This window comes from Petaurus breviceps, unplaced genomic scaffold (assembly GCF_028583685.1).
Source record: "Petaurus breviceps papuanus isolate PSGF00001 unplaced genomic scaffold, PetGlider_PUasm1.0 90556, whole genome shotgun sequence".
NCBI lineage: Eukaryota > Metazoa > Chordata > Mammalia > Diprotodontia > Petauridae > Petaurus > Petaurus breviceps.
Window position 1 is genome coordinate 5,095,801 of NW_027187273.1, and position 18,759 is coordinate 5,114,559.

General features: G+C 40.6%; 1 non-coding gene and 1 pseudogene across 1 annotated transcript; both read right to left on the reverse strand.

Moving 5' to 3' along the window:
- Positions 1–11,928: 11,928 nt before the first annotated feature.
- On the reverse strand, positions 11,929–12,092 carry LOC138142312 (U1 spliceosomal RNA). Its single transcript, XR_011163402.1, has one exon. It is a non-coding gene; the product is annotated as a U1 spliceosomal RNA (small nuclear RNA).
- Positions 12,093–18,629: 6,537 nt separating this feature from the next.
- On the reverse strand, positions 18,630–18,759 carry LOC138142313 (U2 spliceosomal RNA; annotated as a pseudogene; the record flags this gene model as incomplete).

Genomic DNA, 18,759 nt, shown 5'->3' on the forward strand with positions numbered 1-18,759 from the left:
GGGTGACCGGAAGGGCTTGTAACTGCCGACGAAAGTGCGGAAATGCTGGGAAAGCGCTGTGCTCCGAGGCTGCCTTTCTGGTGGCGAATGTGCAGTTGGGGTGATGTGGGTCGATTTACAATATGCTTGACCGGCGGAGGCGAGGGTGGGTTTTACCGATTTGCGACAGTTGGCGGCTGTCTCTCCTGCCCTTTGTCGCCATGGTGATGTTTTGTGAACGTTAGGAAGAAGGCTGCGTCCTCTTCTTGGGGAGCACGTGGTCTAAGGCTGCAGGGCTGCGGGGGAAGGGGGGGAAGGCGGGGAAGAGAGACGTCCCGGCCCGAGGGGACCGGAAGTGGCGAGACCTCTGCTTGGTTCGCCTTTTTAAAAATTCTAGTCAGTAAGCCATTATAAAACGCCTACTGTGTGTCAGGCACTGCACCGATCTTTAAAAAAAATTAAGTTAATTTTTATTCTTTAGGGTTAACAAGCATATTTGTTAGACTGCCTCTCCCCAAACCCCCCTCACCCGCAGTGATCCAATTTTTTTTTAAATCCTGAAAATATAACCCCCAATACTTTTTATGCTCGTAATCCAGGAAAACATAGTTTAGGAAAACAATTTTCACCTCGGCCGTGCCTGGAAAGGTATGTGTCTTTCTGCATCTTAATTTCATCCCCTTGGGAAGCCTGTTTCATCTTCTTTCTCAAGCTTTTCCACGTGGTTTTCCAGTATAATGTTATTATTGTGAAAATCGTGGGCCTAGTTCTCGTTTTGCTCCGGGTCAGTTTGTACAGGGCTGTCCCGCTTTGCTGTGACTGTCTACTTAATGGTCCGGGTCCCCCCCCAATCCCCCCCCCCCCCCCCCAACCCCCCCACCCCCCCTCCCTCCCCCCCCCCCCCCCCTGGGCCCGGCCATGGGGGGGGGGTGCCGCCCACCTTCCCCAGTTTTGAATACCACAGATTTTAAAAGCCTTATTCCCAGGCAGTGTTCACAGTAATTGATAAATGCCACCGTACATGGAAGTCCTTTTCTTTGATTTTTGGGAAAGGTTAGGGTATAAGCTTCTTACTTGATGAAATTTAGGGGGGATTCAGGAACCCCAATAACCAGAGTCCCTTGGTGGGCAGTCTGGAATGAATTTAAAGGCTCAAGCATACTCTTAGTCATGTTGGCAAAAGTTTATTGTTAGGCTTTACATCCCACAAGAGTTTGTAGTGTATACTCCCAAGTTTTTATATGATAATCTTTAGTAAAACCTTGCCAATTATGCTAACTATGTGAGTAAGGGTGGGTTTGATGGGGGGGTAAAACGGGATCCCAAAAGGTCCTGCAGATATTCTGATCTTATCCAAGACCAGAAAACCTGCAATATCGTCTGGAAAGAATTCAAGGTCTCAGGCTTAATTGGAGTGAGAGTTGTAGAAGTTTATTGTTACACTTCCATGAGAAGCGGGCAAGAGTCCTTTAGGGGACCTGCTACACTTCCATGAGAACTGGGCAAGAGTCCTTTAGGGGACCTGCGAGTGAGAGGTGTACATGCTTTTACCTTTAAAGGGTAGGGCTGCCATTGTCAGGGCTGACCTGACGGGAGGGGCCTCAATGCATAGACAAAGGTCAGAGCAGACCAAGAGGAGCATGTGAATAGATAGTTTAGATAAGATTTGGGCCAGGTCGTTAAGGAGGCAAAAGGCAAAGATAAAGGAGGGTGTGGGCCAGGCCCAGAAGAAATGAAGAGATTAAGTAAGAACAAAAGGGGTCACAGGGTATTGCCTAGATGGAGTGTGGGATAGGGAGAAGGGGCAGATCTCAAGGGTGGGAAAGGACAAATTACAACTTCACAGACTGGTTTTACAAGTTGGTTTGACCTAGACCCCTGGTACCCCATCATACCCACTAATTCCCTCTTACTGGAGAAGCTATCCTTTGTTTAACAGATCAATTTTTCCCATTCTTCACTTCCAGTCTGTCACTCCTTCTGTCCAAAGGAGGAAGATAATGTTGTTGGATTTTTTTGAAATCACCTTGACCATAAGCACTTCAATTTACAGAAGAACAGAAAGAGGATTGCCTGTGAAACTGTGAACTCTTTAGATTGGGTGTTTTAAGGTACATAGTAAATTAAACACAATATTAACAAACTGTTCTATTTATCTATTTTCACCTTCCAACTATCACCTTCTGCTATCTTCTGTGTGTTTTTGTTCAATTGATGCTCTCTCTGTTTTCTGTTTTCCATTACTATCACCACACCCACACATCTTAGTGAGCTGGATTCAGAACCTAGAAAATATGAGTTCAAGTTCTGCCTCTGATACTTGTGACCTGGGTAAGACACAGTTTCTGAGTTCTATTGGCAAGGTGCTAACTTGCCTAAGTAGAGAAAGATCTCTATTGAAAAGATGAATGTTTGTTCCTGGAGGAAGTTTGGGGCCATTAAAGGAACTTTTCAGTTCCCAAAGACTATTTGACCTGCTCTCTTCCTCTTGTTTTAAGTCCAGACCTAATACCTTATTCATTTGCAGTGTCTGTTCAAGATAAATAGAAATATACAGGTTTTCCCCAAAATTTTAGCCCAGTTTAAGTTAATATTTTTGGGACAGATCCCATGTACATTGATAGACAATTATTAGAAGGCTGGATGTCTAAGGATATACTATAATCTGCCAGTTGATGTTTTTCATTTATTTGGTTTTGTATATGTAGATGGCTGCTGGACCAAATTCTTTGGAAAGATAAAATAGAGCTTGTCTATGAGTTTCTTTCTATGAGTCTGGGGCTTGGAAGCAGCACAATGTCACCTACAGACAGGAAGATCTGGAAGACCTCACCATCCCTAGAGAATCCTTCAGCTTTGGTCCTGGTTGGGCCTCTGATTTCTTTAAATCTGTTTTATCCTATACTGCTTCTGTTTTATGAGGTGATCTTGCTCATATCAATATCACTCTCTGCAATTTTATAAATGAATCTTGCTAGAAGAGAAAGCTAGAGATCCAGGGCTCAAGCTCATCTAGCAGGCTGGATTGAAAATCATGTAGAAGCAGCTTCTATAATGGCAGTGGTAGGTAGTGGGGTGAGCTTGAGGGGAGGTGAATTCCCCTTGCTCATCACCACCACCACAGAAAAGTCCAAAGAGAGTTCCAAACCTAAAGTTAAGGGGAGGGGAAATCTACTGAGTGAGAAGCTAGCCCCTTCTGGCTCATCCTGTTTAACACAACTCATTCTTACTGCACTCCTAGAGAACAAGGGACAGCTCTATTACCCCCAAAGCACCAAGTATGTCAACACTGAACCTTTTGTTTCTATATACTTTTCATTTCTCAAAACTTCCCCCTCCCCACCCAACTCAGGAAGCCATGCTGTGTAGCAGATTTTTTTTTAATTAATAAGGTAGGAAAACCAATCAGCATATTTTCAGCATCTGACAGTATATTCTAATTTTATTTGATGCAGCAAATATTACTTTAATATGGACCAAGTACACAGTACTATACAAAGCATTTATATATGGTGGGTGGGGTAGACAATAGATAAATAAGACATTTCTTCCTTGCCTTCAAAGAAGTTTATGAACTAATAGGGTGCCACCACACATGTACACAAATAATTATAATACAAGATGGAACATGAAGAATGCTTAAGGAAATTGAAATGTAGATAGAGGTCTGATTAGGAAAAAATCATGTGATTTTTATGGTGGGGAGGTTATTTACCTCTTTATTTGGAGATTTCATCTGGGATTCTAAGCATTATGGTAAGCACCCCATAACTGCTTATTGTCTTTAATGAATCTAGATGGGCAGATGATTGAGTAGACACCAAACATAGGCCCAGATATTGCTGTGTTTTTTTCTAAAGAAATCATCATGGAAGAAGTGGCACTATTAACACTGAGTCAAACCAGTGCAATAGAGTGAAGTAAAGATAGAGAGAGAGCAGAAGCCTGTAATCCAGGCAGTTGGCAAGAAGGGTAGAAAAAAATATAACCACAGAGACCTCATCAGCAGGTACCACAGTGGCTTTCTGGCTTGGGGATGTCAAAACAGAAAGTGTTGTCCATCCAGTTCTGGAAGATGAATGTAGATGAATATGAGAAGAATAAGTTCATGGAGAAGGAAGATGGGCTCGAGGGCCAGGCCTGGCCAGGCTTGAAGAAGCTAAAAACTACAGAAGAGGATAGCTGAATTGACAAGCAGAAAAACCCTCTAGGCCACACCCAGAGGCAGGACATTTAGAATTTGAATTAAGCACAGCCCTCAAGGTGCTCATCACTTAAAATTAAGGATATTGAAGAGGCCTTAGGTCAAAATGAGATCTAAAAGGTGTAGTTCTTGTAATGAAATATATTTGTAAAAGCTTTAACAGCTCCTTTGATAACAATGATGCAGTGTTATGGCTAAGCATAAAAAAGTCTGAATGCTGACCTCCTCACCCTCAAAAAACCCCACTAGTTTCTTCCAACAGGAGGTAATTATATATCGTGGCTATAGGAGATGCTGGCAAAAAGACCAAAACATCTAATGCCACCTCAGCTCCTTGGGTAGCTTCTGTGTCTTTCAACTCTGGTTTCTTGCTTCTTTTCTCTTATCTATGAAGGTGTAGCAGCAAGCACCCCAAGCATCCCTAGGGTTTGCTGCCAGCACGGGTTCCCAGGTCTGCTTTGACAAAGGAAAGCAACTCAAAATGGGTTAACAAGCTTGCTTTAATCAGTCAGACATATATCGTTTACCTAGTTCAGGGGAAAAAGGTCAGCACTCCGAACTTCAAAGTATACAGGCAGAATTATCAAGACAGAAAGAGATCAAGTAGAGAGACTTCCAAACTGTCCAACCATTACATCCATACCCAGTCAACATCTGGGTTTTTCAAAGGGGGGGGGGCCTCTGGACAACAGCTTCCCAAAGAATCCAGATCAAATCACAGAACACTTCTCAAAGTGAGCCCCAAAACAAAGCTACACATCAGGGCTTATATAGCCTTCTCCTGGCTCAGAGAATGTAACAACCTTATTGACCCACTGGCCAATCAAGAGGTATCTACTGAAAAACAAGCCTTTACCCCAGGCTCCAGGTGCACTTCAGTCTAGGGGCAGGGAAGATCTTTAAATTTGCATTTCCATTACAGAAGGAAAAAAGGTTACATCAATTTTAGGTTACAAAATTACACAGCTAGTGAGTGTTAAGTGTCTGAGGCTCCTCTAGTTAAAAATTGAAGAGGGTGCCTAGGTGGCTGTAATGTCATGCGAAGGAAAGGCAACTTCCCAAGGTTCAGAATACCAGCATAGGTGCTCTCCATTTTATTCAGTGACCAACCAAGAACAGAGAAAGTCAAAACATGACATCATTCCAAATACAGCATTTACTAAGTGTGATTAAATAATCTCCAAGTACTACCCCACCCCAGGACCTTCCATTCATTCAATCAATTACAAAGTCCCTGTTCTAAATGCTACTCCACCCCTAGGCTGTACCTTCATTTAGTCCATCACAAAATCCCTCTTCTCAAATGGAGATTAGTTTCCAAACATAAGTAAAGTACATTCATTTGTTCAACCATAGAACACAAAAAGGTCAAAAGTTCCCCACCCCTGGATCACAATTGAATCTACCCCAGAGTTACAACAAGTTTAAGCACAGCACTTAATACCCAAATGGAGGTCTTTTCTTCATCTTGACCCGAGGCAAGTTCTCAGCAATCTTAGTTCCTGGGGAGACAAGGCTTAGCAAGGCCACAAGATACATTGCCAGTCCCTTCATTAATTCATCCTCTGTCAGTAGAACAATCCTAGAACCCCTGAAAACATTAGCAAAACCCTCTCCCAGGATTTCTGTAAACATACAACAAGAAAATCCTTCTTCAGGGCTTCTGAACCAACAGAAAGGTTCCCAGACCCCTGCAACAACAGCACTGTCCTTCACCAGTGGGCAGTATTTACTCTCTGTCTGCAGGACAGTCTCAGGAGCTCTTAGCCAACAGCCAGGTTCCAGGACTTCTTCAACAAAAGGTCTGTCTTTCACCAGTGGACAAATCTGGCAAAACAACATCAAAACAGAGGGACAAAGTACCAGCAAAACAGCCATGTCTCCTCAGTCCTTGGCAGCTCAGGGGGCAGGTCTCAAAAGTCCAGGGCAATTCAAAGTGGCCCCCAGCAATTCTCTCAGTCTCTCTCTTTGCCTCCACGAGGGTGCTGCTTCCAAAAAAAAAAAAGTTCTTCTGCCTCTCGTGTCTCTCCAAATCTACGTCAGCAGCTCCTCCCAGTTTGTGTCTCTCTTTTCAAGTCAACAAGTCCATCCCACAGGTGGGATTAACAAACTCTGGGTTTTAACACAATCAATTTGAAAACCAAGCCAATACAGGGGAATCTTTATATTCCATTACTATCACAGTGGCACAGTGAATAGAGCACCAGCCCTGGAGTCAGGTGGACCTGAGTTCAAATTCAGCCTCAGACACTTAACATAAAAACTATTCATGTGACCTTGGGAAAGTCACTTAACCTCAATTGCCTTACCTTCTTCCCCTCCAAAGCAAAAAAAGAAAAGAAAAAAAAGGTATAGTTTTGTTTTTACAGGTCTATTGGTTTGATGCTTTCATATCATTTTCAGAGTCTGAATGTCTATTGATGGTTTGTATTTGCCTATACAATATTAACCCCTTTGGGGCTGGATCTTTTATTTTTAATTATTTATTTTTAGTTTTCAGCATTAACTTATATAAGATTTTTAATTCTACATTTCCCTCTCCTCCTTCCCAAGACAACATGCAATTTGATATAAGCTATACATGTACTATCATATGATAATCATTAAATATCGTTATTTTGGCCAAAATCTGAAATAATCAAACAGGCTAAAGTCACATTTTTTAAAAGGCTCCTTTTTGTTATATCAGCCATTCCAAAGACTGGATAAGGCTGGGAGTAGGATCATAAATTCCAAATAGACCCAGCATTGTTTTTCTCTCTGAGTGAGCCCAGAGAATACCTCTTCTTATGTCAACAAACCAGAATAGGCCTACTTTATGGCCCTTCAGGAGACCCTGAAGTTAAGGCATTAACTTGAGAAATGGGACTTTTTCTTATCTTAAGATTTTCTAAACATATACCTTGTTATAAAATGTTAATGGTAAAGGAAACAGATGTTCTGAATAGTAATTTCAATTGATACTTTGTCAGCTTTCTTGTTTTTCTTTCTTTATCATTAATCCAATTAAGAAATTCCTTTTTCAAAAAAAGAAAAAGAAAGGGCTAGCTAGGTGGTGCAGTGAACAAAGCACCAGTCCTGGAGTCAGGAGGACCTGAGTTCACATCCAGCCTCAGATACTTAATACAAAAACTAGCTATGTGACCCTGGGCAAGTCACTTAACCCCTACTGCCCTTTAAAAAAAATTATTTTCTCATACAATGATTAAACCATTATGGGGATCATAAATTTGTGTAACTCAGCCACCCTTAATTGGGATGGTCCTAAAATGTACTTAAGCTCTCTCATCCTTTTGTTCTGGAGTCAGGACTTAGCTCCTGCCTCCTTGAGCAAGTACTGCTAACCTTAAGGGAATAAAGAATAAATTCTGTAGCTGTATACCACTATTTGTCTCCTTTAACCAATTCTTTTTTTTTTTTGTAAGCAATCAGGGTTAAGTAACTTGCTCAAGGTTACACGGCCAGTTATTTCTGGGTGTGGTGCTAAGTATCTGAGCCCGGATTGGATCCCTAGGTCATCCTGACACTAGAGTCGGTGCTCTTACTCACTGTGCTACCTGGCTGCCCCCTGCTCATCATTTCTTATAGCACAATAATATTCCTATTCATTCCTATACTATAATTTATTTGGCCATTTCCCAATTGATGGGCATCCCCTTAATTTCTAGTTCTTTGCCACCACAAAAAGAGCTGCTATAAATATTTTGTACATGTGGGTCCTTTTCCCTTTTTGATTACTTTTTTGAGATATAGACATAGTAGTGGTATGCAGTTTTATAACACTTTGGGCATAATTCAAAATCATTCTCCAGAATGGTTGGATCAATTCACAACTCCACCAATAATGCATTAGTTTTCTAATTTTCCCACATCTCTGATATTTATCATTTTCCTGTTTTGCCAAGTTAGCCAGTATGATAGGTATGATGTGATACCTTAGAGTTGTTTTAATTTGCATTTCTGTAATCAGTAGTGATTTAAAGCATTTTTCATATGATTGTAGATAGCTTTAATTTCTTCATCTGAAAACTGCCTGTTCATATCCTTTGACCATTTATCAAACGGAGAATAATTTGTATTCTCATAAATTTGACTCAGTTTTCTATAGATTTTAGAAATGAGGCCTTTATCAGAGACATGGTAAAAATTGTTTCCCAACTTTCTGCTTCCCTTCTAATCTTGGTTGCCTTGCATTGGCTTTGTTGGTGCAAAGACTTTTTAATTTGATGTAATCAAACTATCCATTTTGAGTATCATAATATTCTCTGTCTTCTTTGGTCATAAATTCTGTTCTTATTCCTTGCTCTCTCAGACTGCTTATAGTATCACCATTTATGCCTAAATTGTATACCCATTTTGACCTTATCTTGGTATAGAGTGTAAGATATTCATCTATGCCTAGTTTCTGCCATACTATTTTCCAGTTTTCCCAGCAGTTTTTGTCAGTTAGTGAGTTCTCATCCCAGATGCTGGAGCCTTTGGGGTTTATCAAACAACAGATTAGTATAGTCATTCATTGACTACTGTGTATTGTATATCTAACCTATTCCACTGAGCCACCTCTCTGTTTCTTACCCACTATTTCTTAGTGTTGATGATTGCTGCTTTATAATACTGTTTTAGATCTGTTACAGCCAGTTGACTGGATCTTTCAAGCTGATGCTGAGGTATTTGATCAGAACCTGAGGGCAGTGTCTTAACACATTTCGAACCAGGGAGATAATGTAGCTCATGAGAGATGTTTGAAAGAGTGGCAGCACATTGCAAAACTAGACCAACTTCTGGACAAACAAAATATGTAACTGAGACTTTCTTTTTAAACACACACACCTCACTTGCAACTTTAACTCTCCTTGCTTTTAGAGTGTATACTCTTCCTGGTTTCTCAGTTCTTTTTGACTTTTCAGGATTCAGGACCAAGAAGTCACAGGGTATTCAGAAATATCTGCAAAATATTACTTTCTGATTGGCATAAGCATCATCTTTTGCCGTAGTGGATTGGTCCTGTTTAAGAAAGTTGCAATCCTAATGGAAAATGAAATGGAAACAATGGTATGGTGTACATTTTGGACAGCACCTGAATAAAGTGCCATTTCCTATAAAAAGCACAGTAACTGCTTTTAATACTATCATTTGCATAATTGGTATGTACCCTACAATTGTCCCTCTGATCATTGTTCTTTGCATTGTCAGGATCTCAAAATACTTGGTTTTGACCAGAACAAATACACAGCAAATTTAATATTTCAGTGTATATATGCATATATTTATTTTTTAAAGAAACAGTCACAGTAAAAAAAAAAAAAGTGTACTTTGTTGGGTAAACCAAAGAAAATCTCTCAAAAATTATTTGGTGCTTTTAAAAGTGATTCTTTAGGAACTTTAGAACAAACCAACAGGGAACATCTGAGTACATATGACTAGGAAGAAAATGAGCCTGTGTCATATATATACACACATACGATTCACTTGTCTGTGTTTTCTGTGATAATTGATACAGAATTTCAGAAAACTATTTGATAACTTTTTAAGTGATTATATTGTGAAAATAAATTGTCATTGTGGAACAAAAAAAAAATACTGCCATTTGACAGTTACCTTAAAGTAAGTCTTTACTGAAGTAGCCCACTCCCAAATGTATGGTACACTTTTCAACAAATATAGCAGAGTGAAAACCCATTAAGAGCACCATGGAAGAGAGGCATCATGGTAGGATACATGGTCAGGGCAACCTGAAATATGACACATTTTGTAGTGCAAGCCTTACCTTTACCTTCTACTAATGATGTCCTGCTGCACCCACTTAGTCCAAGGTCTCTATGGGGAGGATTTGCCAGAGCCTAGGAAATCATCTCCTCTAATCCCTAGGCTTACTTGGATTGGAAAAAAATATAGTACTAGATGAATGAATTCCCAAATCCAAATTTCCGTTGTTTTTGAAGGGACATCCTCTGTCGCCACTTGTCCAGATCCTATGATTTCTAGCTGAGTCACACCTTTCCCAGGCCTTCAGTGTGCATTCTGGCCACATTACCGCATGTTCAAACAAAGGAGAAGTCGAGTCAGTGGAAACGGAAAGAGGCACAGCTTTATTGACAGGACAGGCATGGAGGGAGACATCTCTCCCTCTCCTCTGGCCCTCTCATGCTTCAGCCCTCAAATCCCCCAAAGTGCACTTGCAGAGCTCGTGAACAGCTCGTGAGAGAAGGTAGGGGGCCAATCAGAGAACAGGGAGACTGTGTCCAGAACAGCTTGCATTTTCCTTCGAACATACCCTTTGACTCCGAGATAAACATCAGGGTAAGAGGGTATTTGCGTGACTGCGCACAATCTGGGCACCTCAGCACTTCCTAGAGGTTAGGGCTCCCTGACCTCAGATAAGATAAGCACATACCACGAAGTGCCCTGTAACCAGACCTGAACTCAGAGAGGCTGCCCGAGACCTTTGGGGGGGGGGGGCAAAGACCCCAACAATCCTCCTATTCTTAACCAGAGTCCCAAGGCATGTTTCAGCAAGGATGGACCAGGCTAGACTTCACTTGGTCTCATCAGCTCCAATGGATTTTATTGCTATCTCTATGCTAATGATTCTCAAATCTCATCTGACCTCCAATATCACATTTCCAACTACCTTTCACACATCTTGAGCTGAATGTTCAGTAACCATCTCATAACTCATAACATAACTCAGTATGTCTAAAACAGAACTCATCTTTCCCCCTAAATCCTCCCCTCCTCCTACCTTCTCTATTACTGTGAAAAGCAACACCATCTTCTCTGTCCCTCAAGCTCAAAACCCAGGTGTCATCCTGGATTCTTCACTAACTTACACACCCCCACCCTGGCCATGCCCCCTTCTCTCCTCTGGCACTGCCACCACTCTAAGTGAAGGTCATCACCTCACACATGAATTATTGCACCTGGGTCTGCCTGCCTCAAATCTTCCCACTCCAGCCACTAAAATGATTGTCCTTAAATGTAGGTGGAGAGTGTCTCTCCTCAATAAATTGTCTTCCTACTGCATCCAGGAGTAAATAAAATGTTCTCTGTGAAGTTGAAAGCCCTTCCTAGCCTAGCCTCCTACCATTTCTTCCATCCAGTGACACTGGCCTAGGATCAAGAAAATCCGTCTGAACTCCAGGTATTCTCTCTGGCAATCCCTCCTTCCTCTGCCTAAAATCCCACTTTTTACAGGAAGCCTTACTCATCCCCCTCTTAATTCCAGTGCTTTCCCTGTCAATTTTTTTTCTCTTTTCCGGTATTCAGCTTGCTTTGTATATATTTGTTCACATGTTGTCTCCCTTAGACTGTAAATACTCCTTAAAGTTAAAGACTACATTTTACACCCCATCACTTAGCATGGTGTGATGCATATAAAGTATATGTTTAATCAATATTTATTGATTAATCTTAGACAACAGGACAAGATAGAAATCTTCAGCATCAACATCATGACATTTAACATCTGTTGGTTTCACTTAACGATATTGTCCCATACACTTAAAATTAGCGAAAAGATTTGAATACAAGGCCTATCTGCAATCACACCATGAAGCAAAAAATTATTAAAAGCAAAGGACACCCAATTGCGAACCGTAATTACACCACGTGGAACAGTATGACGGAATTCCAAAGCATAATTTCCCTGGGTAAGCTATGCCTTTTGGACTTCCGGATACTAATAGTAACTGAATAACTTTTATCTATCAAAGTCAGCTTTACCACTATTTTTACAACAACGAGATCAGGGGAGAGCGCGAACGCAGTCCCCCACTACCACAAATTATGCAGTCGAGTTTCCCGCATTTGGGGAAATCGCAGGGGTCAGCCCATCCGGAGTGCAATGGATAAGCCTCGCCCTGGGGAAACCACCTTCGTGATCATGGAATCACCCCTGCCAGGTAAGTATGCTCTAGTAAGTCGCATTCGCCCACTCCCTCAACATACATAGACATTACAGATATGGTAACTGCCGCAGCAATTTAACTTCACCTAAATCAAGCAAGAGCTTCAAAAATCACAAAGAATATCATTATTTCAAACTCGAACAGCACATGTACTACTCTCAAACCTTCAAAATCTACGTATTTATGGGGGAAAGCGGCACACAATTTTCCTCGTTTGCATACTGCCTCCCTTTTGTGACGTCACAACTTCCGAGGCTGCCATTTGACAAACCAACATTCATAGCAACTTGGAACTTGGACCGGGAAATGAGCTACATTGTACAACATTAGGCATATTATCCTTGCTGGCGGAGGAGAGTAGATTCATTTTACTGTTGGATTGGTTTCGTTTTATTTCTTATTTTCATAATTTACAGTTATGCTGGTTCTCCATTCGCTTCCGTCCACTGAACATTTCCGAATCCGTCACAGCTCTAACCACCCCTCTTCCAGGAAGCCTTTCCCCACAACTTCCACGGCCACAGAAGCAAGGAAGTCCGAGCCCTGGACATCATCTCTGCCTTACATATTGCAATAGCCTCCTGGTTCGTTTCCCTGACTCTGGTCTCTCCCCTCTTCCATCCATCCACCTAGCTGCCAAATGATTTTCTTGACGTCATTTCCCTACTTGGGCATCTTCCTTGTGAAGAGGTATGGGCTCTGGGAGCCCCCTCCAGTTCTCCTTGAGTCTTTGAGGTACAGGCTCTGGGACCCCCCCCCCCCCTTGAACTCTGATTAAATCCTCCCATTTGATGAGGTATTTGCATGAGGCCACAAGCCTTAAATTGTGCTGAGCCCAAATTTCTGTTACTAGACTTCCCATCCTTGAGCCTATCAAAATATCAATCCACCCTGGAACTGGCCTAGCCAACCATAGTCTCCAGGTAGCCTCCAGCAAATTCCCACCCTTAATCACTCATTGACCTCATTAACTCCTCCTGAAGACCCTCCCCAAACTCTTCCTCTAGACCACCCCTAGATTCCTCCCACAACCTTTCAGTATATAAGACCCCATCTTATCCTTAAGCAGAGAGCCATAGAATGACCTAGCACAGACTTACTCTGTCACAAGCAAACATTTAGTAAACTTTTCTTTAGCTGAGAGAAGACTTGAGTCGAATTCATTTGGCAGGACTTGGTGTGTTGGTATTTTTTTCTAACCCTCTTTATGGGTAACCACTTTAGTTGGGTTGAAACAGAAACTCCTTGAAACTCTCCACAATCTGGCCTCAGACTTATTACACTAATATTACTTCTCTTCCTGCTGTCTATATGGTTCAGCCAGACTGGCCTTTCTCTCCTCACTCACGAAGGACACACTCCAATTCCTCTGAACCTTTGCCTTGGCTGTCTCCTATACCTGCAATGTACTTCCTCTTCACCTTCCACCCTCAGTATCCCTCGTTTGCTTCAGGACTTACAAGACTTTAGGACCTTCTACATACATAAAGCCTTTCTAGATTTCACATCCCTTCCCAAAATGACTTTTTATTCTAATTTTATATGACTATAAAAGACATTTTAAAATGACTATAAAAGACATTTTATATGACTATAAAAGACATATTATAAAAAGACATATTAAGGAACACGGCCATTTCCATATACAAAGAAGGAACAGAAAAGAGGCTGGTTTATTAATACCTCAGTCTCTATTGCAGTTCACCTTGGATTTGTGGTGTTTTTTTTTTTTTAGGTACCCTCTCCTTCCTTCATCCTATGTCTTCTTTCTGTTCTCTTCAGCCCTGCATTTGGTACTTCAGTAAGAGAATCAGTCCTTCACCGATTCTCTTCCATTTCTTCACTAACACTATAGTACTCAACTACTCCCAAAGCCTTCCCTTTTATCAAGTAAGCAATCCACATACGCAATGGCCATGTATGAAAACCTATGTCTCATTTAGTACTTTTTGCTAAAAGGAGGGGAACCTACCAAAATTATTTTGTAGTAATTATCATGTTTTGATATGCTTTATTGGTATATGTACAATATGTAATCACTTAACAGAATCTGCTTATTGGTTCACTAACAATTTGAGTATATCTAGAAAATATATGAAGCTAATTTACCTCTGTAAACACACACACAAATGTTGTCTTGTACTACTACATATCCAGATCACAAATTATTCAAAACAATGTACTTCTCTCTTGTTCTTTGCTTTCCCTGTGGCTTTTAACCTCTTTCTTCCAGTGGCTTCAGAAAACATAGAATGACTATTGGCAAAGAATTCTTGTTTCTTAAGTTTCCTGATGCATGGAAATGTACAAGTTACATCAGAGAGATCTGAGGTTGCTGATACCAAGTAACATGATATCAAAGGATCATACATCATTAGATCTCTAATCTCAACTGAGGAATTATTCCCTGATCATTATGTGTTACAGAAATGATGAATTAGTCCCATCTAAGTAAGGTTAACACTTCTGCCCTAGCAGAAATCCTTCCCACTGCCAGCCTTGAAGAACAATGCAGAATAGCAAGTTTAGATAGACCAAATTAAGTAGAAATAACAACTGAGATTTTTTAAAATTTATTTTGTATTAATAGTCAGTTATTGAATCAGGAATAAGATTTTTCCCCTTTTCTACTTTCTTATTCCAAAATCAGTCCTTGTAGGTTATTCAGGCAGCCTTTGAAGTACAGGGCTGGTGATGAGAGGGAAAACTCAGATCTGTTAAAGAGGTAAAGAAATTTTAGTTAAAGTGAACTGATGGATTCTGTTCCACTGGTTTTACTCAGACAGGAATTACATATACCGTTCACGGTTCCTGATGAAACATCCCTGGAAAAATCCCTGAAGTGAGGGAGGATAGAGTAGGAGATCCTTTGTTGTTGGTCTTCTGGTTTGAATTCCCCAGTCAGGTTAAAGAACCTCTTACAAGCAGCTACAGAAGAGAAATGAGAATCGAGAACTGTCAGAATTTCCTGAGAACTTGTGGTGGTGGAGCTTCTTCTGAAGAGAAGCCCAGGAAGTTGAAGAGGAGCCCAGGAGTCCAGGAGCCACCTCTCCCCTCCCCTTCCCCCTTCCCCCCAATGTATAAAGTGATTCTAATTTTTTGAATGAGCTGCAGAAGACTGAGGAAGCATGACCAGGATGCTAAGACTTTGTTTGTGGCTTGGTTGAGCCTTGGAACAGAAAATGTGAAGGATTTGAGATGGACTGGACCCTGTGAACTTCAGTGTAGAGCAGGACTTTCACGGAGAGCTGGACAAAGAACTGGGAGGTGTCTGCCTTTGAATCCAAGGTGACTGTTAGGTGGATTCAGGTAGGAGTTGCCTGCCTTCAGTCAAGATGAAAAGACCTCTCCGTGGGTACTGAGTAGTGATGAAATTATTGTTTACTAGTGACCTAGGGGTGGAGGGTCTGTGCATTTTCTAATGATTGCACATGGTAATTAATGATACTTAGTAATTGGATTGCTGAATAAGTAACTGGTTGAGTTAACTTAGTGTACCCCATGAGTGGAAGACTTTGACATGAATGTTCTTTGTTCAAAACTTTGTGACCACTATGGTGGAAACTCTGTGGCCATTTTAATGATAAGCTGTTGTGAATACTATATTGTGATTTTTCTGTGGTTTTAATATTGTGAATGCTGTACCTTGATTTTCTGTGAATGTTTTGCTTTGAATTGTTATGGAATAGAGTGTTCACTATACTGTGTAATCAGAACCTTAAAAGCTGTTCACAGTAGCATTCTTCTGGAAAGCTGCTCTAGCATGGCTTTATCTTATGGCACTGTCCTGGCTTTCATTGACCCAGTTTTGTATTGTGTCTATAGGATAAAACATTAAAATTCAGTAGCCAGTTCAATAATTAACCAGTCCAAAAGCCTCCCCTTTTAGAAGGGGATGTTTAAAAAACAGCTCTAATCTTCCTTAGGACCCATTAAATTAGAGAATTCTCAGTTCAGGAATAGGATTCACCAACAAAACCATAGTCAGGAAGGCTTTCAAGAAGACTGGCAGGATGTTGAAGGGATTCAGCTGAAATGAGCAAGGCTCAGTGAAGAAGCTTTTTGTTTTTTTCTTTTTGGAGGGGCAATTGGGGTTAAGTGCCTGGGTCGGATTTGAACTCAGGTCCTCCAGACTCCAGAGTGGATTCACTGCCACACTTAGCCGCCCCAGAAACATTTTTTAAGATAGGAAAAAAGAAGATCAGAAGAAGTCAGAAACAACAGTTTGGTTATTATTATGTAGAATTTTTTTTTTGGTTAAAATGCCATATTTTAATAAGAAATAATAAATTCAGTAATTGATCCAAAATTTTGTCAATTGTTTTCAAAAAGCTTTAGAGCAAACATTACTCATAAATGTCACACATGGTACATGGACTTTTAAAAGAAACCTTTAGCAATTCAGCTGTTCCATGATGTCATAGTCACATCCAGTCCTCTTTGTATATTGACATGTTCATATGTCTCAAGTTCATATTGAAAAACAAAATGAAAAGAAAAACTTTGAAAGTACAGGTTCATTCAGTCTCCAAGAGTCTTCATGACCAATATATCACAATACACATCCAGATCTTAACCTGATAGCTTGGATTTTTGCCTTGTTCTAGTTGTCTCTGAGGCAGTGTGTATGTTTTTGAATAGAACTGTTGCATGGATGATTGTGACTGTCAGTCTTTGGGATGCAAATTACAGAGTCAAGTTGAGAGCACTCTAACCCGCTTCACCCACACCTCCTTGTGTCTATGGCTTACTCCCTTGCTTATGTGGTGATGATACTGCACTAGAACAACATTTGCAATCTAGTCTTGAACAATGCAGGAAATTTCAAGTGAAGAGTGTCTTTCTGGATTACAAAAATGTTAAGAAACCAGGGAGGTGCGCTCAGCACCACACCCAGAAATAACTGGCCATGTAACCTTGAGCAAGTTACTTAACCCTGATTGCTTAAAAAAAAACAAAACAGGGAGGCAGCAGTTATTCCAAGTATTCTTCCTTGACCAAGTTTATTAGTGATTCATTAAAATAATTGTCAAACTGATCTAGCTGTGTCTCATGGTTCACTGTCTTTTTATTATTCTCCCAAAAAAGATGAGGTGAGAAATTTTGCAAATCTACATACTTCAACAATCTCAACCCAAAAATTATCTGGCTAATTAATCTTTTCTATCTTAAAGTGTAGGGACAATTAAAAGTTTAATTTCTAGGGGTCTGAATGCAGATCCAAGCATACTTTTAAACATTTTCTTTATTTTTATGGGGTTTTGGTCTTTTTTTCACATGACTAATAGGGAAATGTTGTTTTTATCAATGAAGAGCAAAGGGAAGAAAGGAGAGAATCTGGAAGTCAAAGCTAAAAAAAAAATAAACGTTAAAACTTTTTTACATATACTTGGAAAAATAAAATATTTTTTGAATAAAAAAGTTTAATTTCTAGTGGAAAGTAACTTGAGTTAATTCTCCGAGGAAAATTTTGACCTTTCCACAGAAATTTTTTTTTGCTTTTTGGAGGGCAATTGGGGGTTAAGTGGCTTGTCACTCGGCTAGTTTTTGTGTTAAGTGTCTGAGGACGGATTTGAACTCAGGTGCTCTATTCACTTCGCCACCTAAGCAGCTTCAGATTAGAGTTTTTTTTTAACTGAAATCAAATCTTGGTAGAATCGAATGTGCCAACAAATTTGAATTTCCTATGGTAACTCCCAAACAGAAGTATTTTGCTCTGTCATACTAGAGACAGATTCGATTCCACACTTGTTTTACTATCAGGAGAACCGAATTCGGTCCGGCCTCAGACACAAAAAAAACCACCTGTGTAATCTTGGGCAAGTTACCTAACCCCCACTTGCCCTCCAAAAAGCAAAAATAAAAAAAGAGATGCACAATGTATTTCGTTGTCAGCTCCTGTTCTGGGATCAGTTTGGCAAAAAGGTGATAATGACTGAGAACACAAGAACAACAGAAAAACAGCAAGAGAACAAAACCAAGAAACAAAAAAAGAAAACACCCACAGGCTTACTCTTTTGTTATTATTTAAGGGCAACTGAGTGGTATGAGTGCGGGGCCTAGAATCTTATTATTAATGACTCTGAGACATACTTAATCCTAACTAGAGAAGAAAATGGCAGCACACACTCCCAGTATCGTTGCCAAGAAAACACGCAATGCGGCGAGTTGCCTCCCTTACTGCTCCTCTTAGGTTTAGGTACCATATAGGTAAGTTACAGGGCAGTGCTGGGAGCCAGAAACTCCTCTTGCTGCAGTCACCTTCCTTCCACTGCCACATCTGAAAGTACTGCTGCAGAAAAAGGAGCATCAAAGCATGTCCTCAAACGATGTTCATGTGTACAAGCAACAGAAGGAGGAAAAATGCCGGCGGAAACGAAGAAGAACCTTTGAACCGCATCTGTAACTGAGCCACGACAAAACCAGCACAGTAACTGTTGACGTTGAAAAGATGGCGAAACAAAAGGACTTCCTTCGCAACCTTAACTAGAGTTAAACAAGGCAGTATCTGATTTTTTCCATACAATTTTTCTCCCAGAGGGAGGTGCACCGTTCCCGGAAGTACTGCAATACCGGGTCGATGCGTGGAGTGGACGGAGCAAGCTCCTATTCCATCTCCCTACTCCAAAAATCCATTTAATATATTGTCCTCGGATAGAGGACGTATCA